At 36.3% G+C, this 27839-nt stretch overlaps 16 non-coding genes across 16 annotated transcripts; all 16 read left to right on the top strand.

Annotated features, from left to right (window-relative positions):
- Nucleotides 1–3822: 3822 nt before the first annotated feature.
- Nucleotides 3823–3894, top strand: TRNAC-GCA (transfer RNA cysteine (anticodon GCA)). The gene has a single exon. It is a non-coding gene; the product is annotated as a tRNA-Cys (tRNA).
- A 1584-nt stretch (nucleotides 3895–5478) lies between these two features.
- TRNAC-GCA (transfer RNA cysteine (anticodon GCA)) lies at nucleotides 5479–5550 on the top strand. Its single transcript has one exon. It is a non-coding gene; the product is annotated as a tRNA-Cys (tRNA).
- A 1585-nt stretch (nucleotides 5551–7135) lies between these two features.
- On the top strand, nucleotides 7136–7207 carry TRNAC-GCA (transfer RNA cysteine (anticodon GCA)). The gene has a single exon. It is a non-coding gene; the product is annotated as a tRNA-Cys (tRNA).
- A 1584-nt stretch (nucleotides 7208–8791) lies between these two features.
- On the top strand, nucleotides 8792–8863 carry TRNAC-GCA (transfer RNA cysteine (anticodon GCA)). Its single transcript has one exon. It is a non-coding gene; the product is annotated as a tRNA-Cys (tRNA).
- Nucleotides 8864–10449: 1586 nt separating this feature from the next.
- Nucleotides 10450–10521, top strand: TRNAC-GCA (transfer RNA cysteine (anticodon GCA)). The gene has a single exon. It is a non-coding gene; the product is annotated as a tRNA-Cys (tRNA).
- Nucleotides 10522–12105: 1584 nt separating this feature from the next.
- On the top strand, nucleotides 12106–12177 carry TRNAC-GCA (transfer RNA cysteine (anticodon GCA)). The gene has a single exon. It is a non-coding gene; the product is annotated as a tRNA-Cys (tRNA).
- Nucleotides 12178–13555: 1378 nt separating this feature from the next.
- Nucleotides 13556–13627, top strand: TRNAC-GCA (transfer RNA cysteine (anticodon GCA)). Its single transcript has one exon. It is a non-coding gene; the product is annotated as a tRNA-Cys (tRNA).
- A 1584-nt stretch (nucleotides 13628–15211) lies between these two features.
- TRNAC-GCA (transfer RNA cysteine (anticodon GCA)) lies at nucleotides 15212–15283 on the top strand. Its single transcript has one exon. It is a non-coding gene; the product is annotated as a tRNA-Cys (tRNA).
- Nucleotides 15284–16866: 1583 nt separating this feature from the next.
- TRNAC-GCA (transfer RNA cysteine (anticodon GCA)) lies at nucleotides 16867–16938 on the top strand. Its single transcript has one exon. It is a non-coding gene; the product is annotated as a tRNA-Cys (tRNA).
- A 1378-nt stretch (nucleotides 16939–18316) lies between these two features.
- TRNAC-GCA (transfer RNA cysteine (anticodon GCA)) lies at nucleotides 18317–18388 on the top strand. The gene has a single exon. It is a non-coding gene; the product is annotated as a tRNA-Cys (tRNA).
- A 1584-nt stretch (nucleotides 18389–19972) lies between these two features.
- On the top strand, nucleotides 19973–20044 carry TRNAC-GCA (transfer RNA cysteine (anticodon GCA)). The gene has a single exon. It is a non-coding gene; the product is annotated as a tRNA-Cys (tRNA).
- A 1584-nt stretch (nucleotides 20045–21628) lies between these two features.
- Nucleotides 21629–21700, top strand: TRNAC-GCA (transfer RNA cysteine (anticodon GCA)). Its single transcript has one exon. It is a non-coding gene; the product is annotated as a tRNA-Cys (tRNA).
- Nucleotides 21701–23284: 1584 nt separating this feature from the next.
- Nucleotides 23285–23356, top strand: TRNAC-GCA (transfer RNA cysteine (anticodon GCA)). The gene has a single exon. It is a non-coding gene; the product is annotated as a tRNA-Cys (tRNA).
- Nucleotides 23357–24939: 1583 nt separating this feature from the next.
- On the top strand, nucleotides 24940–25011 carry TRNAC-GCA (transfer RNA cysteine (anticodon GCA)). The gene has a single exon. It is a non-coding gene; the product is annotated as a tRNA-Cys (tRNA).
- A 755-nt stretch (nucleotides 25012–25766) lies between these two features.
- On the top strand, nucleotides 25767–25838 carry TRNAC-GCA (transfer RNA cysteine (anticodon GCA)). The gene has a single exon. It is a non-coding gene; the product is annotated as a tRNA-Cys (tRNA).
- A 1584-nt stretch (nucleotides 25839–27422) lies between these two features.
- On the top strand, nucleotides 27423–27494 carry TRNAC-GCA (transfer RNA cysteine (anticodon GCA)). The gene has a single exon. It is a non-coding gene; the product is annotated as a tRNA-Cys (tRNA).
- The last annotated feature ends 345 nt before the right edge of the window (nucleotides 27495–27839 follow it).

Here is a 27839-nt window from a genome sequence, read left to right as displayed (position 1 = left end):
GGGGCATTGTGCTGAATGAAGGGGCCCTGGTACATGACTTCCAGGGTGGTAGGGGGTGTTTAATACACAGGGGAGGAGTGGATAATGGAGTGGGCTTAATATTAGTGTTATGGACTGCAATTAGTTTCCTGTATGAAACAGATACAGTACAGTAAATAACCCTCCTTGGAAGTGCATGGGCCCTGTGAGACTTACAGTAGTGTACAGCATAAGGGTCGACTGACATGATGTACAAGCATTACATACAGTACATGTCAGTACTGTATGTAAATTCTTCAATTATTGCCTAACAACAATGCTGCTTACTGTATATTAAATACTGTAGGCCTAGAAATGTGCATCTCAATATAGTAGTTAAAAACACAGGGGCCTATGTGGATAAGCGAGTTCTATGCACACTAAAAATGGCCACCGACCGTGAACCCCCAGCACGTGGCAGCGCTCGGATATGTAGTGAGATACAATATGGCATACATTTCACAGTTCAGGGGGCAATGCTGAAGGAGCGTCACAATCCCCTAGCTCAATTACATTGGGATAAGCGAGGTCTATGCACATTACGGTATACCGAGCTGGATCGCTTAGCAACCTGACAAAATGGCCGCCGACCGTGAACTCCCAGCACGTGGCAGCGCTCGGATATGTAGTGAGATACAATATGGCATACATTTCACAGTTCAGGGGGCAATGCTGAAGGAGCGTCACAATCCCCTAGCCAAAATACACAGGGGAGGGATAAGCTACTGTAGGATTGCATACAGTATTACGGTACACCGGACTCAATCGCATAGCACACTGTCAAAACGACCACTACCCATGAACCCCCACCTCCTGAACCCCCACCTCGTGGCAGGCAGCAGTTGGGTATGGAATGAGAAATGGCATAAGCTGTGCAGGCTACGGGGCGATGCTGAAGGAGCGTCACAATCCCCTAGCTCAATTACATTGGGATAAGCGAGGTCTATGCACATTACGGTATACCGAGCTGGATCGCTTAGCAACCTGACAAAATGGCCGCCGACCGTGAACTCCCAGCACGTGGCAGCGCTCGGATATGTAGTGAGATACAATATGGCATACTGTACATTTCACAGTTCAGGGGGCAATGCTGAAGGAGCGTCACAATCCCCTAGCTCAATACAGTATCTCACGCTTACAGTATCTTACAGTATACGCTTACAGTATCTGTGTATTTTGGCTAGGGGATTGTGACGCTCCTTCAGCATCGCCCCGTAGCCTGCACAGCTTATGCCATTTCTCATTCCATACCCAACTGCTGCCTGCCACGAGGTGGGGGTGAATAAAAAAAATAATAAAGTGTGAAAAAAACTACAGTAACATGCATTAGTACTTAAGGAATCGAACCCTGGACTCTGAGTATAGGAAGCGAAACACTTCACCACTTCGCCGCAGACAAATGTATAAATCCGTTGGTTTTGATTATGCTGTAATGGCTACGGGATTAAGACGATAACATACTGTAGAAAATTCCTAATCTTGAGAGGCAATAGTGAACTTGTAACACACATCCATTTGCGACAGTGTACACTACTGGTTTTACAGTACTGTGTTTTGTCTGCGGGACTCGGACGCTCACATACAGTATTCATAAAGTATTGTAGATGGATCATATACTGTATGCTGTACTACTGTATTTGCGTCGGTGTCGTACTGTATATACTGTTACAGTACTGTATTAAATAATGCAGCGTAATGAGTACAGTATTTGCTGTATGCAGCGTAATGAGACGCCTTAGTAAAGTAGTCCTTATTATGTATGTCAGTATTGTATTTTACGGGAGACCACACGCATGCGCAGTGGTGATTGTAAAAAGCGACATCTGGTGGCTGATCGCAGGTATTACACGTAAAGGTAACGCCAAACGTCAAATGTCTGTCTCCGTGCGATTAGATAGCCTCTCTGTGGCTATGCGCGCCTCGCTACGCCACAGTGCGCTGCGTATGGTCGAACGGGCCAACCGCCGCGGCCACTCAAGATAAAGGTGGCTACATCTGTAAACTCTCTATTTATGCCCTGACTAATAACTCCAAACCTTTACCATAAAGAAACAGACTCATCTTCACCTCCTGCAGGACAAGAAATACAGTACAGTAACCTTTACATCAAGGCTGCAATGTGTATGGTCTTATAGTTAGAAAGACCAGGGGGTATAAATCAGTTGTTGAGCATTCGAGTGCATGTCGAGAGGTCCCTGGTTCAAATCCAGGTGCCCCCTATAATTTGCTTTTAATGTATAGCGTCCCTTTGCAGTCTATACCTCGTTTGGGACTCAAGTAATGTAAAAACATACTCAAGTGGCAGTCAGGCAACAAAAAATGTTGACATTTCAACTTAATACTTTACCTCAGGAAAGTACAGTATCAGTGGCAGGTTTTTACAGCTACTTTTGATAGAGAATTATACAGCATAAAATAACTGTACATGAAGGATGAATGCTTTATTCCTAACTAACTTTGATAAATAAGGAAGTATTGGGCATTAACATGGCAGAATTCAAAATTATTTGGTACAGCCATGTTTTCAACTCCGACTGATTTTGCAATTAGTCCATAAGGCATACATGCATTCAGAACATCTGAGCCCACTGACCTAAAAATCAAATATTTTATTTTATTGCCAAAATGTATCTCAATAAGTTAGTTTTCAGAAATTATTAATATTGGTTTAGTGACAATTTGTATTTTAGTTCTCTTTGGCTTCCATAAAACAATGTCACAACTGGATTTCAAGATATACTACTCTGACTAGCACGAACAACAGTGGAGCTTTAGGATGATCAAAGTTTATTTTTAAACATGCTCACAGATTATACCTACAGTATGTAAACTCTCTATTTATGCCCTGACTAATAACTCCAAACCTTTACCATAAAGAAACAGACTCATCTTCACCTCCTGCAGGACAAGAAATACAGTACAGTAACCTTTACATCAAGGATGCAATGTGTATGGTCTTATAGTTAGAAAGATCAGGGGGTATAAATCAGTTGTTGAGCATTCGAGTGCATGTCGAGAGGTCCCTGGTTCAAATCCAGGTGCCCCCTATAATTTGCTTTTAATGTATAGCGTCCCTTTGCAGTCTATACCACGTTTGGGACTCAAGTAATGTAAAAACATACTCAAGTGGCAGTCAGGCAACAAAAAATGTTGACATTTCAACTTAATACTTTACCTGAGGAAAGTACAGTATCAGTGGCAGGTTTTTACAGCTACTTTTGATAGAGAATTATACAGCATAAAATAACTGTACATGAAGGATGAATGCTTTATTCCTAACTAACTTTGATAAATAAGGGAGTATTGGGCATTAACATGGCAGAATTCAAAATTATTTGGTACAGCCATGTTTTCAACTCCGACTGATTTTGCAATTAGTCAATAAGGCATACATGCATTCAGAACATTTGAGTCCACTGACCCAACATTCAAATATTTTATTTTCTTAGCAAAAATGTACCATGATAAAATAGTTTTCAGAAATTATTAATATTGGTTTGGTAACAATTTGTATTTTAGATCAGTTTTGCTTCAATAAAACAATGTCACAACTGGATTTCAATAAATCCTACTCTGACTAGCACTAACTATAGTGGAACTTTAGGATGATCAAAGTTTCTTTTTGAGTATGCTCACAGATTATACCTGCAGTATGTGAACTCTCTATTTATGCCCTGACTAATAACTCCAAAGCATTACCATAAAGAAACAGACTCATCTTCACCTCCTGCAGGACAAGAAATACAGTACAGTAACCTTTACATCAAGGCTGCAATGTGTATGAACTTATAGCGAGAAAGAGCAGGGGGTATAGCTCAGTGGTAGAGCATTCGACTGCAGATCGAGAGGTCCCTGGTTCAAATCCGGGTGCCCCTATTACTTGCTTTTAATGTATAGCATCACTTTGCAGTCTATACCTCGTTTGGGACTCAAGTAATGTAAAAACATACTCAAGTGCCAGTCAGGCAACAAAAAATGTTGAAATGTCAACTTAATACTTTACCTCAGGTAAGTACAGTATCAGTGGCAGGTTTTGACTGCTACTTTTTATAGAGAATTATACAGGATAAAATCATCATACATGAAGGATGAATGCTTTATTCCTAACTAACTTTGATAAATAAGGGAATATTGGGCATTAACATGGCAGAATTACAATTTTTTTGGTGCAGCCATGTTTTGAACTCATACTGATTTTGCAATTAGTCCATAAGGCATACATGCATACAGAACATCTGAGCCCACTGACCTAAAAATCAAATATTTTATTTTATTACCAAAATGTATCTCAATCAGTTAGTTTTCAGAAATTATTAATATTGGTTTAGTGACAATTTGTATTTTAGTTCTCTTTGGCTTCCATAAAACAATGTCACAACTGGATTTCAATATATACTACTCTGACTAGCACAAACAATAGTGGAGCTTTAGGATGATCAAAGTTTCTTTTTAAAAATGCTCACAGATTATACCTACAGTATGTTAACTCTCTATTTATGCCCTGACTAATAACTCCAAACCTTTACCATAAAGAAACAGACTCATCTTCACCTCCTGCAGGACAAGAAATACAGTACAGTAACCTTTACATCAAGGCTGCAATGTGTATGGTCTTATAGTTAGAAAGACCAGGTGGTATAAATCAGTTGTTGAGCATTCGAGTGCATGTCGAGAGGTTCTTGGTTCAAATCCAGGTGTCCACTATAATTTGCTTTTAATGTATAGCGTCCCTTTGCAGTCTATACCTCGTTTGGGACTCAAGTAATGTAAAAACATACTCAAGTGGCAGTCAGGCAACAAAAAATGTTGACATTTCAACTTAATACTTTACCTCAGGAAAGTACAGTATCAGTGGCAGGTTTTTACAGCTACTTTTGATAGAGAATTATACAGCATAAAATAACTGTACATGAAGGATGAATGCTTTATTCCTAACTAACTTTAATAAATAAGGGAGTATTGGGCATTAACATGGCAGAATTCAAAATTATTTGGTACAGCCATGTTTTCAACTCCGACTGATTTTGCAATTAGTCCATAAGGCATACATGCATTCAGAACATCTGAGCCCACTGACCCAAAATTCAAATATTTTATTTTCTTAGCAAAAATGTACCATGATAAAATAGTTTTCAGAAATTATTAATATTGGTTTGGTAACAATTTGTATTTTAGATCAGTTTTGCTTCAATAAAACAATGTCACAACTGGATTTCAATAAATCCTACTCTGACTAGCACTAACTATAGTGGAACTTTAGGATGATCAAAGTTTCTTTTTGCGTAAGCTCACAGATTATACCTGCAGTATGTGAACTCTCTATTTATGCCCTGACTAATAACTCCAAAGCATTACCATAAAGAAACAGACTCATCTTCACCTCCTGCAGGACAAGAAATACAGTACAGTAACCTTTACATCAAGGCTGCAATGTGTATGTGTTTATAGCGAGAAAGAGCAGGGGATATAGCTCAGTGGTAGAGCATTCGACTGCAGATCGAGAGGTCCCTGGTTCAAATCCAGGTGCCCCCTATTACTTGCTTTTAATTTATAGCATCACTTTGCAGTCTATACCTCGTTTGGGACTCAAGTAATGTAAAAACATACTCAAGTGGCAGTCAGGCAACAAAAAATGTTGAAATGTCAACTTAATACTTTACCTCAGGAAAGTACAGTATCAGTGGCAGGTTTTGACTGCTAATTTGATAGAGAATTATACAGGATAAAATCACTATACATGAAGGATGAATGCTTTATTCCTAACTAACTTTGATAAATAAGGGAGTATTGGGCATTAACATGGCAGAATTAAAAAATTTTTGGTGCAGCCATGTTTTGAACTCATACTGATTTTGCAATTAGTCCATAAGGCATACATGCATTCAGAACATCTGAGCCCACTGACCCAAAATTCAAATATTTTATTTTCTTAGCAAAAATGTACCATGATAAAATAGTTTTCAGAAATTATTAATATTGGTTTGGTAACAATTTGTATTTTAGTTCTCTTTGGCTTCCATAAAACAATGTCACAACTGGATTTCAATATATACTACTCTGACTAGCACAAACAATAGTGGAGCTTTAGGATGATCAAAGTTTCTTTTTAAAAATGCTCACAGATTATACCTACAGTATGTAAACTCTCTATTTATGCCCTGACTAATAACTCCAAACCTTTACCATAAAGAAACAGACTCATCTTCACCTCCTGCAGGACAAGAAATACAGTACAGTAACCTTTACATCAAGGCTGCAATGTGTATGGTCTTATAGTTAGAAAGACCAGGGGGTATAAATCAGTTGTTGAGCATTCGAGTGCATGTCGAGAGGTCCCTGGTTCAAATCCAGGTGCCCCCTATAATTTGCTTTTAATGTATAGCGTCCCTTTGCAGTCTATACCTCGTTTGGGACTCAAGTAATGTAAAAACATACTCAAGTGGCAGTCAGGCAACAAAAAATGTTGACATTTCAACTTAATACTTTACCTCAGGAAAGTACAGTATCAGTGGCAGGTTTTTACAGCTACTTTTGATAGAGAATTATACAGCATAAAATAACTGTACATGAAGGATGAATGCTTTATTCCTAACTAACTTTGATAAATAAGGAAGTATTGGGCATTAACATGGCAGAATTCAAAATTATTTGGTACAGCCATGTTTTCAACTCCGACTGATTTTGCAATTAGTCCATAAGGCATACATGCATTCAGAACATCTGAGCCCACTGACCCAAAATTCAAATATTTTATTTTCTTAGCAAAAATGTACCATGATAAAATAGTTTTCAGAAATTATTAATATTGGTTTGGTAACAATTTGTATTTTAGATCAGTTTTGCTTCAATAAAACAATGTCACAACTGGATTTCAATAAATCCTACTCTGACTAGCACTAACTATAGTGGAACTTTCGGATGATCAAAGTTTCTTTTTGAGTAAGCTCACAGATTATACCTGCAGTATGTGAACTCTCTATTTATGCCCTGACTAATAACTCCAAAGCATTACCATAAAGAAACAGACTCATCTTCACCTCCTGCAGGACAAGAAATACAGTACAGTAACCTTTACATCAAGGCTGCAATGTGTATGTGTTTATAGTGAGAAAGAGCAGGGGGTATAGCTCAGTGGTAGAGCATTCGACTGCAGATCGAGAGGTCCCTGGTTCAAATCCGGGTGCCCCCTATTACTTGCTTTTAATTTATAGCATCACTTTGCAGTCTATACCTCGTTTGGGACTCAAGTAATGTAAAAACATACTCAAGTGGCAGTCAGGCAACAAAAAATGTTGAAATGTCAACTTAATACTTTACCTCAGGAAAGTACAGTATCAGTGGCAGGTTTTGACTGCTAATTTGATAGAGAATTATACAGGATAAAATCACTATACATGAAGGATGAATGCTTTATTCCTAACTAACTTTGATAAATAAGGGAATATTGGGCATTAACATGGCAGAATTACAATTTTTTTGGTGCAGCCATGTTTTGAACTCATACTGATTTTGCAATTAGTCCATAAGGCATACATGCATACAGAACATCTGAGCCCACTGACCTAAAAATCTAATATTTTATTTTATTACCAAAATGTATCTCAATCAGTTAGTTTTCAGAAATTATTAATATTGGTTTAGTGACAATTTGTATTTTAGTTCTCTTTGGCTTCCATAAAACAATGTCACAACTGGATTTCAATATATACTACTCTGACTAGCACAAACAATAGTGGAGCTTTAGGATGATCAAAGTTTCTTTTTAAAAATGCTCACAGATTATACCTACAGTATGTTAACTCTCTATTTATGCCCTGACTAATATCTCCAAACCTTTACCATAAAGAAACAGACTCATCTTCACCTCCTGCAGGACAAGAAATACAGTACAGTAACCTTTACATCAAGGCTGCAATGTGTATGGTCTTATAGTTAGAAAGACCAGGGGGTATAAATCAGTTGTTGAGCATTCGAGTGCATGTCGAGAGGTTCTTGGTTCAAATCCAGGTGTCCCCTATAATTTGCTTTTAATGTATAGCGTCCCTTTGCAGTCTATACCACGTTTGGGACTCAAGTAATGTAAAAACATACTCAAGTGGCAGTCAGGCAACAAAAAATGTTGACATTTCAACTTAATACTTTACCTCAGGAAAGTACAGTATCAGTGGCAGGTTTTTACAGCTACTTTTGATAGAGAATTATACAGCATAAAATAACTGTACATGAAGGATGAATGCTTTATTCCTAACTAACTTTAATAAATAAGGGAGTATTGGGCATTAACATGGCAGAATTCAAAATTATTTGGTACAGCCATGTTTTCAACTCCGACTGATTTTGCAATTAGTCCATAAGGCATACATGCATTCAGAACATCTGAGCCCACTGACCCAAAATTCAAATATTTTATTTTCTTAGCAAAAATGTACCATGATAAAATAGTTTTCAGAAATTATTAATATTGGTTTAGTAACAATTTGTATTTTAGATCAGTTTTGCTTCAATAAAACAATGTCACAACTGGATTTCAATAAATCCTACTCTGACTAGCACTAACTATAGTGGAACTTTAGGATGATCAAAGTTTCTTTTTGAGTAAACTCACAGATTATACCTGCAGTATGTGAACTCTCTATTTATGCCCTGACTAATAACTCCAAAGCATTACCATAAAGAAACAGACTCATCTTCACCTCCTGCAGGACAAGAAATACAGTACAGTAACCTTTACATCAAGGCTGCAATGTGTATGTGTTTATAGCGAGAAAGAGCAGGGGATATAGCTCAGTGGTAGAGCATTCGACTGCAGATCGAGAGGTCCCTGGTTCAAATCCGGGTGCCCCCTATTACTTGCTTTTAATTTATAGCATCACTTTGCAGTCTATACCTCGTTTGGGACTCAAGTAATGTAAAAACATACTCAAGTGGCAGTCAGGCAACAAAAAATGTTGAAATGTCAACTTAATACTTTACCTCAGGAAAGTACAGTATCAGTGGCAGGTTTTGACTGCTAATTTGATAGAGAATTATACAGGATAAAATCACTATACATGAAGGATGAATGCTTTATTCCTAACTAACTTTGATAAATAAGGGAGTATTGGGCATTAACATGGCAGAATTAAAAAATTTTTTGGTGCAGCCATGTTTTGAACTCATACTGATTTTGCAATTAGTCCATAAGGCATACATGCATTCAGAACATCTGAGCCCACTGACCCAAAATTCAAATATTTTATTTTCTTAGCAAAAATGTACCATGATAAAATAGTTTTCAGAAATTATTAATATTGGTTTGGTAACAATTTGTATTTTAGTTCTCTTTGGCTTCCATTAAACAATGTGACAACTGGATTTCAATATATACTACTCTGACTAGCACAAACAATAGTGGAGCTTTAGGATGATCAAAGTTTCTTTTTAAAAATGCTCACAGATAATACCTACAGTATGTAAACTCTCTATTTATGCCCTGACTAATAACTCCAAACCTTTACCATAAAGAAACAGACTCATCTTCACCTCCTGCAGGACAAGAAATACAGTACAGTAACCTTTACATCAAGGCTGCAATGTGTATGGTCTTATAGTTAGAAAGACCAGGGGGTATAAATCAGTTGTTGAGCATTCGAGTGCATGTCGAGAGGTCCCTGGTTCAAATCCAGGTGCCCCCTATAATTTGCTTTTAATGTATAGCGTCCCTTTGCAGTCTATACCTCGTTTGGGACTCAAGTAATGTAAAAACATACTCAAGTGGCAGTCAGGCAACAAAAAATGTTGACATTTCAACTTAATACTTTACCTCAGGAAAGTACAGTATCAGTGGCAGGTTTTTACAGCTACTTTTGATAGAGAATTATACAGCATAAAATAACTGTACATGAAGGATGAATGCTTTATTCCTAACTAACTTTGATAAATAAGGAAGTATTGGGCATTAACATGGCAGAATTCAAAATTATTTGGTACAGCCATGTTTTCAACTCCGACTGATTTTGCAATTAGTCCATAAGGCATACATGCATTCAGAACATCTGAGCCCACTGACCCAAAATTCAAATATTTTATTTTCTTAGCAAAAATGTACCATGATAAAATAGTTTTCAGAAATTATTAATATTGGTTTGGTAACAATTTGTATTTTAGATCAGTTTTGCTTCAATAAAACAATGTCACAACTGGATTTCAATAAATCCTACTCTGACTAGCACTAACTATAGTGGAACTTTCGGATGATCAAAGTTTCTTTTTGAGTAAGCTCACAGATTATACCTGCAGTATGTGAACTCTCTATTTATGCCCTGACTAATAACTCCAAAGCATTACCATAAAGAAACAGACTCATCTTCACCTCCTGCAGGACAAGAAATACAGTACAGTAACCTTTACATCAAGGCTGCAATGTGTATGTGTTTATAGTGAGAAAGAGCAGGGGGTATAGCTCAGTGGTAGAGCATTCGACTGCAGATCGAGAGGTCCCTGGTTCAAATCCGGGTGCCCCCTATTACTTGCTTTTAATTTATAGCATCACTTTGCAGTCTATACCTCGTTTGGGACTCAAGTAATGTAAAAACATACTCAAGTGGCAGTCAGGCAACAAAAAATGTTGAAATGTCAACTTAATACTTTACCTCAGGAAAGTACAGTATCAGTGGCAGGTTTTGACTGCTAATTTGATAGAGAATTATACAGGATAAAATCACTATACATGAAGGATGAATGCTTTATTCCTAACTAACTTTGATAAATAAGGGAGTATTGGGCATTAACATGGCAGAATTAAAAAATTTTTGGTGCAGCCATGTTTTGAACTCATACTGATTTTGCAATTAATCCATAAGGCATACATGCATTCAGAACATCTGAGCCCACTGACCTAAAAATCAAATGTTTTATTTTATTGCCAAAATGTATCTCAATCAGTTAGTTTTCAGAAATTATTAATATTGGTTTAGTGACAATTTGTATTTTAGTTCTCTTTGGCTTCCATAAAACAATGTCACAACTGGATTTCAAGATATACTACTCTGACTAGCACGAACAATAGTGGAGCTTTAGGATGATCAAAGTTTCTTTTTAAACATGCTCACAGATTATACCTACAGTATGTAAACTCTCTATTTATGCCCTGACTAATAACTCCAAACCTTTACCATAAAGAAACAGACTCATCTTCACCTCCTGCAGGACAAGAAATACAGTACAGTAACCTTTACATCAAGGCTGCAATGTGTATGGTCTTATAGTTAGAAAGATCAGGGGGTATAAATCAGTTGTTGAGCATTCGAGTGCATGTCGAGAGGTCGCTGGTTCAAATCCAGGTGCCCCCTATAATTTGCTTTTAATGTATAGCGTCCCTTTGCAGTCTATACCACGTTTGGGACTCAAGTAATGTAAAAACATACTCAAGTGGCAGTCAGGCAACAAAAAATGTTGACATTTCAACTTAATACTTTACCTCAGGAAAGTACAGTATCAGTGGCAGGTTTTTACAGCTACTTTTGATAGAGAATTATACAGCATAAAATAACTGTACATGAAGGATGAATGCTTTATTCCTAACTAACTTTGATAAATAAGGGAGTATTGGGCATTAACATGGCAGAATTCAAAATTATTTGGTACAGCCATGTTTTCAACTCCGACTGATTTTGCAATTAGTCAATAAGGCATACATGCATTCAGAACATTTGAGGCCACTGACCCAACATTCAAATATTTTATTTTCTTAGCAAAAACGTACCATGATAAAATAGTTTTCAGAAATTATTAATATTGGTTTGGTAACAATTTGTATTTTAGATCAGTTTTGCTTCAATAAAACAATGTCACAACTGGATTTCAATAAATCCTACTCTGACTAGCACTAACTATAGTCGAACTTTAGGATGATCAAAGTTTCTTTTTGAGTATGCTCACAGATTATACCTGCAGTATGTGAACTCTCTATTTATGCCCTGACTAATAACTCCAAAGCATTACCATAAAGAAACAGACTCATCTTCACCTCCTGCAGGACAAGAAATACAGTACAGTAACCTTTACATCAAGGCTGCAATGTGTATGTACTTATAGTGAGAAAGAGCAGGGGGTATAGCTCAGTGGTAGAGCACTCGACTGCAGATTGAGAGGTCCCTGGTTCAAATCCGGGTGCCCCTATTACTTGCTTTTAATGTATAGCATCACTTTGCAGTCTATACCTCGTTTGGGACTCAAGTAATGTAAAAACATACTCAAGTGGCAGTCAGGCAACAAAAAATGTTGAAATGTCAACTTAATACTTTACCTCAGGTAAGTACAGTATCAGTGGCAAGTTTTGACTGCTACTTTTTATAGAGAATTATACAGGATAAAATCACCATACATGAAGGATGAATGCTTTATTCCTAACTAACTTTGATAAATAAGGGAATATTGGGCATTAACATGGCAGAATTACAATTTTTTTGGTGCAGCCATGTTTTGAACTCATACTGATTTTGCAATTAGTCCATAAGGCATACATGCATACAGAACATCTGAGCCCACTGACCTAAAAATCAAATATTTTATTTTATTACCAAAATGTATCTCAATCAGTTAGTTTTCAGAAATTATTAATATTGGTTTAGTGACAATTTGTATTTTAGTTCTCTTTGGCTTCCATAAAACAATGTCACAACTGGATTTCAATATATACTACTCTGACTAGCACAAACAATAGTGGAGCTTTAGGATGATCAAAGTTTCTTTTTAAAAATGCTCAAAGATTATACCTACAGTATGTAAACTCTCTATTTATGCCCTGACTAATAACTCCAAACCTTTACCATAAAGAAACAGACTCATCTTCACCTCCTGCAAGACAAGAAATACAGTACAGTAACCTTTACATCAAGGCTGCAATGTGTATGGTCTTATAGTTAGAAAGACCAGGGGGTATAAATCAGTTGTTGAGCATTCGAGTGCATGTCGAGAGGTCCTTGGTTCAAATCCAGGTGTCCCCTATAATTTGCTTTTAATGTATAGCGTCCCTTTGCAGTCTATACCTCGTTTGGGACTCAAGTAATGTAAAAACATACTCAAGTGGCAGTCAGGCAACAAAAAATGTTGACATTTCAACTTAATACTTTACCTCAGGAAAGTACAGTATCAGTGGCAGGTTTTTACAGCTACTTTTGATAGAGAATTATACAGCATAAAATAACTGTACATGAAGGATGAATGCTTTATTCCTAACTAACTTTGATAAATAAGGGAGTATTGGGCATTAACATGGCAGAATTCAAAATTATTTGGTACAGCCATGTTTTCAACTCCGACTGATTCTGCAATTAGTAACTATAGTGGAACTTTCGGATGATCAAAGTTTCTTTTTGAGTAAGCTCACAGATTATACCTGCAGTATGTGAACTCTCTATTTATGCCCTGACTAATAACTCCAAAGCATTACCATAAAGAAACAGACTCATCTTCACCTCCTGCAGGACAAGAAATACAGTACAGTAACCTTTACATCAAGGCTGCAATGTGTATGTGTTTATAGTGAGAAAGAGCAGGGGGTATAGCTCAGTGGTAGAGCATTCAACTGCAGATCGAGAGGTCCCTGGTTCAAATCCGGGTGCCCCCTATTACTTGCTTTTAATTTATAGCATCACTTTGCAGTCTATACCTCGTTTGGGACTCAAGTAATGTAAAAACATACTCAAGTGGCAGTCAGGCAACAAAAAATGTTGAAATGTCAACTTAATACTTTACCTCAGGAAAGTACAGTATCAGTGGCAGGTTTTGACTGCTAATTTGATAGAGAATTATACAGGATAAAATCACTATACATGAAGGATGAATGCTTTATTCCTAACTAACTTTGATAAATAAGGGAGTATTGGGCATTAACATGGCAGAATTAAAAAAAATTTGGTGCAGCCATGTTTTGAACTCATACTGATTTTGCAATTAGTCCATAAGGCATACATGCATTCAGAACATCTGAGCCCACTGACCTAAAAATCAAATATTTTATTTTATTGCCAAAATGTATCTCAATCAGTTAGTTTTCAGAAATTATTAATATTGGTTTAGTGACAATTTGTATTTTAGTTCTCTTTGGCTTCCATAAAACAATGTCACAACTGGATTTCAAGATATACTACTCTGACTAGCACGAACAATAGTGGAGCTTTAGGATGATCAAAGTTTCTTTTTAAACATGCTCACAGATTATACCTACAGTATGTAAACTCTCTATTTATGCCCTGACTAATAACTCCAAACCTTTACCATAAAGAAACAGACTCATCTTCACCTCCTGCAGGACAAGAAATACAGTACAGTAACCTTTACATCAAGGCTGCAATGTGCATGGTCTTATAGTTAGAAAGACCAGGGGGTATAAATCAGTTGTTGAGCATTCGAGTGCATGTCGAGAGGTCCCTGGTTCAAATCCAGGTGCCCCCTATAATTTGCTTTTAATGTATAGCGTCCCTTTGCAGTCTATACCTCGTTTGGGACTCAAGTAATGTAAAAACACACTCAAGTGGCAGTCAGGCAACAAAAAATGTTGACATTTCAACTTAATACTTTACCTCAGGAAAGTACAGTATCCGTGGCAGGTTTTTACAGCTACTTTTGATAGAGAATTATACAGCATAAAATAACTGTACATGAAGGATGAATGCTTTATTCCTAACTAACTTTGATAAATAAGGGAGTATTGGGCATTAACATGGCAGAATTCAAAATTATTTGGTACAGCCATGTTTTCAACTCCGACTGATTTTGCAATTAGTCCATAAGGCATACATGCATTCAGAACATCTGAGCCCACTGACCCAAAATTCAAATATTTTATTTTCTTAGCAAAAATGTACCATGATAAAATAGTTTTCAGAAATTATTAATATTGGTTTGGTAACAATTTGTATTTTAGATCAGTTTTGCTTCAATAAAACAATGTCACAACTGGATTTCAATAAATCCTACTCTGACTAGCACTAACTATAGTGGAACTTTAGGATGATCAAAGTTTCTTTTTGAGTATGCTCACAGATTATACCTGCAGTATGTGAACTCTCTATTTATGCCCTGACTAATAACTCCAAAGCATTACCATAAAGAAACATACTCATCTTCACCTCCTGCATGACAAGAAATACAGTACAGTAACCTTTACATCAAGGCTGCAATGTGTATGTACTTATAGTGAGAAAGAGCAGGGGGTATATCTCAGTGGTAGAGCATTTGACTGCAGATCGAGAGGTCCCTGGTTCAAATCCGGATGCCCCCTATTACTTGCTTTTAATGTATAGCATCACTTTGCAGTCTATACCTCGTTTGGGACTCAAGTAATGTAAAAACATACTCAAGTGGCAGTCAGGCAACAAAAAATGTTGAAATGTCAACTTAATACTTTACCTCAGGAAAGTACAGTATCAGTGGCAGGTTTTGACTGCTAATTTGATAGAGAATTATACAGGATAAAATCACTATACATGAAGGATGAATGCTTTATTCCTAACTAACTTTGATAAATAAGGGAGTATTGGGCATTAACATGGCAGAATTAAAATTTTTTTGGTGCAGCCATGTTTTGAACTCATACTGATTTTGCAATTAGTCCATAAGGCATACATGCATTCAGAACATCTGAGCCCACTGACCTAAAAATCAAATGTTTTATTTTATTGCCAAAATGTATCTCAATCAGTTAGTTTTCAGAAATTATTAATATTGGTTTAGTGACAATTTGTATTTTAGTTCTCTTTGGCTTCCATAAAACAATGTCACAACTGGATTTCAAGATATACTACTCTGACTAGCACGAACAATAGTGGAGCTTTAGGATGATCAAAGTTTCTTTTAAACATGCTCACAGATTATACCTACAGTATGTAAACTCTCTATTTATGCCCTGACTAATAACTCCAAACCTTTACCATAAAGAAACAGACTCATCTTCACCTCCTGCAGGACAAGAAATACAGTACAGTAACCTTTACATCAAGGCTGCAATGTGTATGGTCTTATAGTTAGAAAGATCAGGGGGTATAAATCAGTTGTTGAGCATTCGAGTGCATGTCGAGAGGTCGCTGGTTCAAATCCAGGTGCCCCCTATAATTTGCTTTTAATGTATAGCGTCCCTTTGCAGTCTATACCACGTTTGGGACTCAAGTAATGTAAAAACATACTCAAGTGGCAGTCAGGCAACAAAAAATGTTGACATTTCAACTTAATACTTTACCTCAGGAAAGTACAGTATCAGTGGCAGGTTTTTACAGCTACTTTTGATAGAGAATTATACAGCATAAAATAACTGTACATGAAGGATGAATGCTTTATTCCTAACTAACTTTGATAAATAAGGGAGTATTGGGCATTAACATGGCAGAATTCAAAATTATTTGGTACAGCCATGTTTTCAACTCCGACTGATTTTGCAATTAGTCAATAAGGCATACATGCATTCAGAACATTTGAGGCCACTGACCCAACATTCAAATATTTTATTTTCTTAGCAAAAACGTACCATGATAAAATAGTTTTCAGAAATTATTAATATTGGTTTGGTAACAATTTGTATTTTAGATCAGTTTTGCTTCAATAAAACAATGTCACAACTGGATTTCAATAAATCCTACTCTGACTAGCACTAACTATAGTCGAACTTTAGGATGATCAAAGTTTCTTTTTGAGTATGCTCACAGATTATACCTGCAGTATGTGAACTCTCTATTTATGCCCTGACTAATAACTCCAAAGCATTACCATAAAGAAACAGACTCATCTTCACCTCCTGCAGGACAAGAAATACAGTACAGTAACCTTTACATCAAGGCTGCAATGTGTATGTACTTATAGTGAGAAAGAGCAGGGGGTATAGCTCAGTGGTAGAGCATTCGACTGCAGATTGAGAGGTCCCTGGTTCAAATCCGGGTGCCCCTATTACTTGCTTTTAATGTATAGCATCACTTTGCAGTCTATACCTCGTTTGGGACTCAAGTAATGTAAAAACATACTCAAGTGGCAGTCAGGCAACAAAAAATGTTGAAATGTCAACTTAATACTTTACCTCAGGTAAGTACAGTATCAGTGGCAAGTTTTGACTGCTACTTTTTATAGAGAATTATACAGGATAAAATCACCATACATGAAGGATGAATGCTTTATTCCTAACTAACTTTGATAAATAAGGGAATATTGGGCATTAACATGGCAGAATTACAATTTTTTTGGTGCAGCCATGTTTTGAACTCATACTGATTTTGCAATTAGTCCATAAGGCATACATGCATACAGAACATCTGAGCCCACTGACCTAAAAATCAAATATTTTATTTTATTACCAAAATGTATCTCAATCAGTTAGTTTTCAGAAATTATTAATATTGGTTTAGTGACAATTTGTATTTTAGTTCTCTTTGGCTTCCATAAAACAATGTCACAACTGGATTTCAATATATACTACTCTGACTAGCACAAACAATAGTGGAGCTTTAGGATGATCAAAGTTTCTTTTTAAAAATGCTCAAAGATTATACCTACAGTATGTAAACTCTCTATTTATGCCCTGACTAATAACTCCAAACCTTTACCATAAAGAAACAGACTCATCTTCACCTCCTGCAAGACAAGAAATACAGTACAGTAACCTTTACATCAAGGCTGCAATGTGTATGGTCTTATAGCTAGAAAGACCAGGGGGTATAAATCAGTTGTTGAGCATTCGAGTGCATGTCGAGAGGTCCTTGGTTCAAATCCAGGTGTCCCCTATAATTTGCTTTTAATGTATAGCGTCCCTTTGCAGTCTATACCTCGTTTGGGACTCAAGTAATGTAAAAACATACTCAAGTGGCAGTCAGGCAACAAAAAATGTTGACATTTCAACTTAATACTTTACCTCAGGAAAGTACAGTATCAGTGGCAGGTTTTTACAGCTACTTTTGATAGAGAATTATACAGCATAAAATAACTGTACATGAAGGATGAATGCTTTATTCCTAACTAACTTTGATAAATAAGGGAGTATTGGGCATTAACATGGCAGAATTCAAAATTATTTGGTACAGCCATGTTTTCAACTCCGACTGATTCTGCAATTAGTAACTATAGTGGAACTTTCGGATGATCAAAGTTTCTTTTTGAGTAAGCTCACAGATTATACCTGCAGTATGTGAACTCTCTATTTATGCCCTGACTAATAACTCCAAAGCATTACCATAAAGAAACAGACTCATCTTCACCTCCTGCAGGACAAGAAATACAGTACAGTAACCTTTACATCAAGGCTGCAATGTGTATGTGTTTATAGTGAGAAAGAGCAGGGGGTATAGCTCAGTGGTAGAGCATTCAACTGCAGATCGAGAGGTCCCTGGTTCAAATCCGGGTGCCCCCTATTACTTGCTTTTAATTTATAGCATCACTTTGCAGTCTATACCTCGTTTGGGACTCAAGTAATGTAAAAACATACTCAAGTGGCAGTCAGGCAACAAAAAATGTTGAAATGTCAACTTAATACTTTACCTCAGGAAAGTACAGTATCAGTGGCAGGTTTTGACTGCTAATTTGATAGAGAATTATACAGGATAAAATCACTATACATGAAGGATGAATGCTTTATTCCTAACTAACTTTGATAAATAAGTGAGTATTGGGCATTAACATGGCAGAATTAAAAAAAATTTGGTGCAGCCATGTTTTGAACTCATACTGATTTTGCAATTAGTCCATAAGGCATACATGCATTCAGAACATCTGAGCCCACTGACCTAAAAATCAAATATTTTATTTTATTGCCAAAATGTATCTCAATCAGTTAGTTTTCAGAAATTATTAATATTGGTTTAGTGACAATTTGTATTTTAGTTCTCTTTGGCTTCCATAAAACAATGTCACAACTGGATTTCAAGATATACTACTCTGACTAGCACGAACAATAGTGGAGCTTTAGGATGATCAAAGTTTCTTTTTAAACATGCTCACAGATTATACCTACAGTATGTAAACTCTCTATTTATGCCCTGACTAATAACTCCAAACCTTTACCATAAAGAAACAGACTCATCTTCACCTCCTGCAGGACAAGAAATACAGTACAGTAACCTTTACATCAAGGCTGCAATGTGCATGGTCTTATAGTTAGAAAGACCAGGGGGTATAAATCAGTTGTTGAGCATTCGAGTGCATGTCGAGAGGTCCCTGGTTCAAATCCAGGTGCCCCCTATAATTTGCTTTTAATGTATAGCGTCCCTTTGCAGTCTATACCTCGTTTGGGACTCAAGTAATGTAAAAACACACTCAAGTGGCAGTCAGGCAACAAAAAATGTTGACATTTCAACTTAATACTTTACCTCAGGAAAGTACAGTATCAGTGGCAGGTTTTTACAGCTACTTTTGATAGAGAATTATACAGCATAAAATAACTGTACATGAAGGATGAATGCTTTATTCCTAACTAACTTTGATAAATAAGGGAGTATTGGGCATTAACATGGCAGAATTCAAAATTATTTGGTACAGCCATGTTTTCAACTCCGACTGATTTTGCAATTAGTCCATAAGGCATACATGCATTCATAACATCTGAGCCCACTGACCCAAAATTCAAATATTTTATTTTCTTAGCAAAAATGTACCATGATAAAATAGTTTTCAGAAATTATTAATATTGGTTTGGTAACAATTTGTATTTTAGATCAGTTTTGCTTCAATAAAACAATGTCACAACTGGATTTCAATAAATCCTACTCTGACTAGCACTAACTATAGTGGAACTTTAGGATGATCAAAGTTTCTTTTTGAGTATGCTCACAGATTATACCTGCAGTATGTGAACTCTCTATTTATGCCCTGACTAATAACTCCAAAGCATTACCATAAAGAAACATACTCATCTTCACCTCCTGCATGACAAGAAATACAGTACAGTAACCTTTACATCAAGGCTGCAATGTGTATGTACTTATAGTGAGAAAGAGCAGGGGGTATATCTCAGTGGTAGAGCATTTGACTGCAGATCGAGAGGTCCCTGGTTCAAATCCGGGTGCCCCCTATTACTTGCTTTTAATGTATAGCATCACTTTGCAGTCTATACCTCGTTTGGGACTCAAGTAATGTAAAAACATACTCAAGTGGCAGTCAGGCAACAAAAAATGTTGAAATGTCAACTTAATACTTTACCTCAGGAAAGTACAGTATCAGTGGCAGGTTTTGACTGCTAATTTGATAGAGAATTATACAGGATAAAATCACTATACATGAAGGATGAATGCTTTATTCCTAACTAACTTTGATAAATAAGGGAGTATTGGGCATTAACATGGCAGAATTAAAAAAAATTTGGTGCAGCCATGTTTTGAACTCATACTGATTTTGCAATTAGTCCATAAGGCATACATGCATTCAGAACATCTGAGCCCACTGACCTAAAAATCAAATATTTTATTTTATTGCCAAAATGTATCTCAATCAGTTAGTTTTCAGAAATTATTAATATTGGTTTAGTGACAATTTGTATTTTAGTTCTCTTTGGCTTCCATAAAACAATGTCACAACTGGATTTCAAGATATACTACTCTGACTAGCACGAACAATAGTGGAGCTTTAGGATGATCAAAGTTTCTTTTTAAACATGCTCACAGATTATACCTACAGTATGTAAACTCTCTATTTATGCCCTGACTAATAACTCCAAACCTTTACCATAAAGAAACAGACTCATCTTCACCTCCTGCAGGACAAGAAATACAGTACAGTAACCTTTACATCAAGGCTGCCATGTGCATGGTCTTATAGTTAGAAAGACCAGGGGGTATAAATCAGTTGTTGAGCATTCGAGTGCATGTCGAGAGGTCCCTGGTTCAAATCCAGGTGCCCCCTATAATTTGCTTTTAATGTATAGCGTCCCTTTGCAGTCTATACCTCGTTTGGGACTCAAGTAATGTAAAAACACACTCAAGTGGCAGTCAGGCAACAAAAAATGTTGACATTTCAACTTAATACTTTACCTCAGGAAAGTACAGTATCAGTGGCAGGTTTTTACAGCTACTTTTGATAGAGAATTATACAGCATAAAATAACTGTACATGAAGGATGAATGCTTTATTCCTAACTAACTTTGATAAATAAGGGAGTATTGGGCATTAACATGGCAGAATTCAAAATTATTTGGTACAGCCATGTTTTCAACTCCGACTGATTTTGCAATTAGTCAATAAGGCATACATGCATTCAGAACATCTGAGCCCACTGACCCAAAATTCAAATATTTTATTTTCTTAGCAAAAATGTACCATGATAAAATAGTTTTCAGAAATTATTAATATTGGTTTGGTAACAATTTGTATTTTAGATCAGTTTTGCTTCAATAAAACAATGTCACAACTGGATTTCAATAAATCCTACTCTGACTAGCACTAACTATAGTGGAACTTTAGGATGATCAAAGTTTCTTTTTGAGTATGCTCACAGATTATACCTGCAGTATGTGAACTCTCTATTTATGCCCTGACTAATAACTCCAAAGCATTACCATAAAGAAACATACTCATCTTCACCTCCTGCATGACAAGAAATACAGTACAGTAACCTTTACATCAAGGCTGCAATGTGTATGTACTTATAGTGAGAAAGAGCAGGGGGTAAATCTCAGTGGTAGAGCATTTGACTGCAGATCGAGAGGTCCCTGGTTCAAATCCGGGTGCCCCCTATTACTTGCTTTTAATGTATAGCATCACTTTGCAGTCTATACCTCGTTTGGGACTCAAGTAATGTAAAAACATACTCAAGTGGCAGTCAGGCAACAAAAAATGTTGAAATGTCAACTTAATACTTTACCTCAGGAAAGTACAGTATCAGTGGCAGGTTTTGACTGCTAATTTGATAGAGAATTATACAGGATAAAATCACTATACATGAAGGATGAATGCTTTATTCCTAACTAACTTTGATAAATAAGGGAGTATTGGGCATTAACATGGCAGAATTACAATTTTTTTGGTGCAGCCATGTTTTGAACTCATACTGATTTTGCAATCAGTCCATAAGGCATACATGCATTCAGAACATCTGAGCCCACTGACCTAAAAATCAAATATTTTATTTTATTGCCAAAATGTATCTCAATAAGTTAGTTTTCAGAAATTATTAATATTGGTTTAGTGACAATTTGTATTTTAGTTCTCTTTGGCTTCCATAAAACAATGTGACAACTGGATTTCAATATATACTACTCTGACTAGCACGAACAATAGTGGAGCTTTAGGATGATCAAAGTTTCTTTTTAAACATGCTCACAGATTATACCTACAGTATGTAAACTCTCTATTTATGCCCTGACTAATAACTCCAAACCTTTACCATAAAGAAACAGACTCATCTTCACCTCCTGCAGGACAAGAAATACAGTACAGTAACCTTTACATCAAGGCTGCAATGTGCATGGTCTTATAGTTAGAAAGACCAGGGGGTATAAATCAGTTGTTGAGCATTCGAGTGCATGTCGAGAGGTCCCTGGTTCAAATCCAGGTGCCCCCTATAATTTGCTTTTAATGTATAGCGTCCCTTTGCAGTCTATACCTCGTTTGGGACTCAAGTAATGTAAAAACACACTCAAGTGGCAGTCAGGCAACAAAAAATGTTGACATTTCAACTTAATACTTTACCTCAGGAAAGTACAGTATCAGTGGCAGGTTTTTACAGCTACTTTTGATAGAGAATTATACAGCATAAAATAACTGTACATGAAGGATGAATGCTTTATTCCTAACTAACTTTGATAAATAAGGGAGTATTGGGCATTAACATGGCAGAATTCAAAATTATTTGGTACAGCCATGTTTTCAACTCCGACTGATTTTGCAATTAGTCCATAAGGCATACATGCATTCAGAACATATGAGCCCACTGACCCAAAATTCAAATATTTTATTTTCTTAGCAAAAATGTACCATGATAAAATAGTTTTCAGAAATTATTAATATTGGTTTGGTAACAATTTGTATTTTAGATCAGTTTTGCTTCAATAAAACAATGTCACAACTGGATTTCAATAAATCCTACTCTGACTAGCACTAACTATAGTGGAACTTTAGGATGATCAAAGTTTCTTTTTGAGTATGCTCACAGATTATACCTGCAGTATGTGAACTCTCTATTTATGCCCTGACTAATAACTCCAAAGCATTACCATAAAGAAACATACTCATCTTCACCTCCTGCATGACAAGAAATACAGTACAGTAACCTTTACATCAAGGCTGCAATGTGTATGTACTTATAGTGAGAAAGAGCAGGGGGTATATCTCAGTGGTAGAGCATTTGACTGCAGATCGAGAGGTCCCTGGTTCAAATCCGGGTGCCCCCTATTACTTGCTTTTAATGTATAGCATCACTTTGCAGTCTATACCTCGTTTGGGACTCAAGTAATGTAAAAACATACTCAAGTGGCAGTCAGGCAACAAAAAATGCTGAAATGTCAACTTAATACTTTACCTCAGGAAAGTACAGTATCAGTGGCAGGTTTTGACTGCTAATTTGATAGAGAATTATACAGGATAAAATCACTATACATGAAGGATGAATGCTTTATTCCTAACTAACTTTGATAAATAAGGGAGTATTGGGCATTAACATGGCAGAATTACAATTTTTTGGTGCAGCCATGTTTTGAACTCATACTGATTTTGCAATTAGTCCATAAGGCATACATGCATTCAGAACATCTGAGCCCACTGACCTAAAAATCAAATATTTTATTTTATTGCCAAAATGTATCTCAATAAGTTAGTTTTCAGAAATTATTAATATTGGTTTAGTGACAATTTGTATTTTAGTTCTCTTTGGCTTCCATAAAACAATGTGACAACTGGATTTCAATATATACTACTCTGACTAGCACGAACAATAGTGGAGCTTTAGGATGATCAAAGTTTCTTTTTAAACATGCTCACAGATTATACCTACAGTATGTAAACTCTCTATTTATGCCCTGACTAATAACTCCAAACCTTTACCATAAAGAAACAGACTCATCTTCACCTCCTGCAGGACAAGAAATACAGTACAGTAACCTTTACATCAAGGCTGCAATGTGTATGGTCTTATAGTTAGAAAGACCAGGGGGTATAAATCAGTTGTTGAGCATTCGAGTGCATGTCGAGAGGTCCCTGGTTCAAATCCAGGTGCCCCCTATAATTTGCTTCTAATGTATAGCGTTCCTTTGCAGTCTATACCTCGTTTGGGACTCAAGTAATGTAAAAACATACTCAAGTGGCAGTCAGGCAACAAAAAATGTTGACATTTCAACTTAATACTTTACCTCAGGAAAGTACAGTATCAGTGGCAGGTTTTTACAGCTACTTTTTATAGAGAATTATACAGCATAAAATAACTGTACATGAAGGATGAATGCTTTATTCCTAACTAACTTTGATAAATAAGGGAGTATTGGGCATTAACATGGCAGAATTCAAAATTATTTGGTACAGCCATGTTTTCAACTCCGACTGATTTTGCAATTAGTCCATAAGGCATACATGCATTCAGAACATCTGAGCCCACTGACCCAAAATTCAAATATTTTATTTTCTTAGCAAAAATGTACCATGATAAAATAGTTTTCAGAAATTATTAATATTGGTTTGGTAACAATTTGTATTTTAGATCAGTTTTGCTTCAATAAAACAATGTCACAACTGGATTTCAATAAATCCTACTCTGACTAGCACTAACTATAGTGGAACTTTAGGATGATCAAAGTTTCTTTTTGAGTAAGCTCACAGATTATACCTGCAGTATGTGAACTCTCTATTTATGCCCTGACTAATAACTCCAAAGCATTACCATAAAGAAACAGACTCATCTTCACCTCCTGCAGGACAAGAAATACAGTACAGTAACCTTTACATCAAGGCTGCAATGTGTATGTGTTTATAGTGAGAAAGAGCAGGGGGTATAGCTCAGTGGTAGAGCATTTGACTGCAGGTCGAGAGGTCCCTGGTTCAAATCCGGGTGCCACCTATTACTTGCTTTTAATGTATAGCATCACTTTGCAGTCTATACCTCGTTTGGGACTCAAGTAATGTAAAAACATACTCAAGTGGGAGTCAGGCAACAAAAAATGTTGAAATGTCAACTTAATACTTTACCTCAGGAAAGTACAGTATCAGTGGCAGGTTTTGACTGCTAATTTGATAGAGAATTATACAGGATAAAATCACTATACATGAAGGATGAATGCTTTATTCCTAACTAACTTTGATAAATAAGGGAGTATTGGGCATTAACATGGCAGAATTACAATTTTTTTGGTGCAGCCATGTTTTGAACTCATACTGATTTTGCAATTAGTCCATAAGGCATACATGCATTCAGAACATCTGAGCCCACTGACCTAAAAATCAAATATTTTATTTTATTGCCAAAATGTATCTCAATCAGTTAGTTTTCAGATATTATTAATATTGGTTTAGTGACAATTTGTATTTTAGTTCTCTTTGGCTTCCATAAAACAATGTGACAACTGGATTTCAATATATACTACTCTGACTAGCACGAACAATAGTGGAGCTTTAGGATGATCAAAGTTTCTTTTTAAACATGCTCACAGATTATACCTACAGTATGTAAACTCTCTATTTATGCCCTGACTAATAACTCCAAACCTTTAACATAAAGAAACAGACTCATCTTCACCTCCTGCAGGACAAGAAATACAGTACAGTAACCTTTACATCAAGGCTGCAATGTGTATGTGTTTATAGTGAGAAAGAGCAGGGGGTATAGCTCAGTGGTAGAGCATTCGACTGCAGATCGAGAGGTCCCTTGTTCAAATCCGGGTGCCCCCTATTACTTGCTTTTAATTTATAGCATCACTTTGCAGTCTATACCTCGTTTGGGACTCAAGTAATGTAAAAACATACTCAAGTGGCAGTCAGGCAACAAAAAATGTTGAAATGTCAACTTAATACTTTACCTCAGGAAAGTACAGTATCAGTGGCAGGTTTTGACTGCTAATTTGATAGAGAATTATACAGGATAAAATCACTATACATGAAGGATGAATGCTTTATTCCTAACTAACTTTGATAAATAAGGGAGTATTGGGCATTAACATGGCAGAATTACAATTTTTTTGGTGCAGCCATGTTTTGAACTCATACTGATTTTGCAATTAGTCCATAAGGCATACATGCATTCAGAACATCTGAGCCCACTGACCTAAAAATCAAATATTTTATTTTATTGCCAAAATGTATCTCAATCAGTTAGTTTTCAGAATTTATTAATATTGGTTTAGTGATAATTTGTATTTTAGTTCTCTTTGGCTTCCATAAAACAATGTCACAACTGGATTTCAATATATACAACTCTGACTAGCACGAACAATAGTGGAGCTTTAGGATGATCAAAGTTTCTTTTTAAACATGCTCACAGATTATACCTACAGTATGTAAACTCTCTATTTATGCCCTGACTAATAACTCCAAACCTTTACCATAAAGAAACAGACTCATCTTCACCTCCTGCAGGACAAGAAATACAGTACAGTAACCTTTACATCAAGGCTGCAATGTGTATGGTCTTATAGTTAGAAAGACCAGGGGGTATAAATCAGTTGTTGAGCATTCGAGTGCATGTCGAGAGGTCCCTGGTTCAAATCCAGGTGCCCCCTATAATTTGCTTTTAATGTATAGCGTCCCTTTGCAGTCTATACCACGTTTGGGACTCAAGTAATGTAAAAGCATACTCAAGTGGCAGTCAGGCAACAAAAAATGTTGACATTTCAACTTAATACTTTACCTCAGGAAAGTACAGTATCAGTGGCAGGTTTTTACAGCTACTTTTGATAGAGAATTATACAGCATAAAATAACTGTACATGAAGGATGAATGCTTTATTCCTAACTAACTTTGATAAATAAGGGAGTATTGGGCATTAACACGGCAGAATTCAAAATTATTTGGTACAGCCATGTTTTCAACTCCGACTGATTTTGCAATTAGTCCATAAGGCATACATGCATTCAGAACATCTGAGCCCACTGACCCAAAATTCAAATATTTTATTTTCTCAGCAAAAATGTACCATGATAAAATAGTTTTCAGAAATTATTAATATTGGTTTGGTAACAATTTGTATTTTAGATCAGTTTTGCTTCAATAAAACAATGTCACAACTGGATTTCAATAAATCCTACTCTGACTAGCACTAACTATAGTGGAACTTTAGGATGATCAAAGTTTCTTTTTGAGTAAGCTCACAGATTATACCTGCAGTATGTGAACTCTCTATTTATGCCCTGACTAATAACTCCAAAGCATTACCATAAAGAAACAGACTCATCTTCACCTCCTGCGGGACAAGAAATACAGTACAGTAACCTTTACATCAAGGCTGCAATGTGTATGTGTTTATAATGAGAAAGAGCAGGGGGTATAGCTCAGTGGTAGAGCATTCGACTGCAGATCGAGAGGTCCCTGGTTCAAATCCGCGTGCCCCCTATTACTTGCTTTTAATGTATAGCATCACTTTGCAGTCTATACCTCGTTTGGGACTCAAGTAATGTAAAAACATACTCAAGTGGCAGTCAGGCAACAAAAAATGTTGAAATGTCAACTTAATACTTTACCTTAGGAAAGTACAGTATCAGTGGCAGGTTTTGACTGCTAATTTGATAGATAATTATACAGGATAAAATCACTATACATGAAGGATGAATGCTTTATTCCTAACTAACTTTGATAAATAAGGGAGTATTGGGCATTAACATGGCAGAATTACAATTTTTTTGGTGCAGCCATGTTTTGAACTCATACTGATTTTGCAATTAGTCCATAAGGCATACA

Source organism: Pseudophryne corroboree, chromosome 1, assembly GCF_028390025.1.
Source record: "Pseudophryne corroboree isolate aPseCor3 chromosome 1, aPseCor3.hap2, whole genome shotgun sequence".
In the NCBI taxonomy this organism is placed as follows: domain Eukaryota; kingdom Metazoa; phylum Chordata; class Amphibia; order Anura; family Myobatrachidae; genus Pseudophryne; species Pseudophryne corroboree.
This window is presented reverse-complemented; position numbering and strand designations above follow the sequence as displayed.